This window comes from Sinocyclocheilus rhinocerous, unplaced genomic scaffold (assembly GCF_001515625.1).
Source record: "Sinocyclocheilus rhinocerous isolate Xijiao unplaced genomic scaffold, SAMN03320098_v1.1 scaffold860, whole genome shotgun sequence".
Taxonomy (NCBI): Eukaryota; Metazoa; Chordata; class Actinopteri; order Cypriniformes; family Cyprinidae; genus Sinocyclocheilus; species Sinocyclocheilus rhinocerous.
Genome location: NW_015638565.1, coordinates 807,417 through 807,933, shown reverse-complemented (window position 1 = coordinate 807,933; position 517 = coordinate 807,417).

The following is a 517-nucleotide window of genomic DNA, read 5'->3' as shown; positions in this document are numbered from 1 at the left end:
GAGTTATTTTTAGAAAATAAATGTTTCTGTTGTCTCCTGCCTGTTTACCTCACATTTTGATGCAACAACAGTATGATTACATGTTCATATTTTATGTAAACCATTGATATCTGTGTTTTTCATTGCAGAACTCAAACCAACTTTGGAGTTGTCGGATTTGGAGAGTCATCATTCTTGGTCTTCCTTTCTTAAAGGAATTGTTCACACAAAAAAAAAAAAATTACTTGCCTGTCATTCCAAACCTATAAGACTTTTGTCTATCTTTAGAACACAAATGAAGATATTTTAAATTTTCTCTCATTTTTTGTTAATCCATTGAAAGTCTAGAAAATCATTATTTTCAAGCTTCAAAAATACAGAGTTATTGTAGAAGTAATCCATGCACATGCCCTCACACTAGTGCTGCCATTATAGCATTCTAGAGCGCTGTGGTAGACAGAGACATTAAATTCATTATTCTTTTTTCAAATGTTTTTCTCTTTTTAGGCCACTGATGAAGTACAGGTGGTGACTGGGG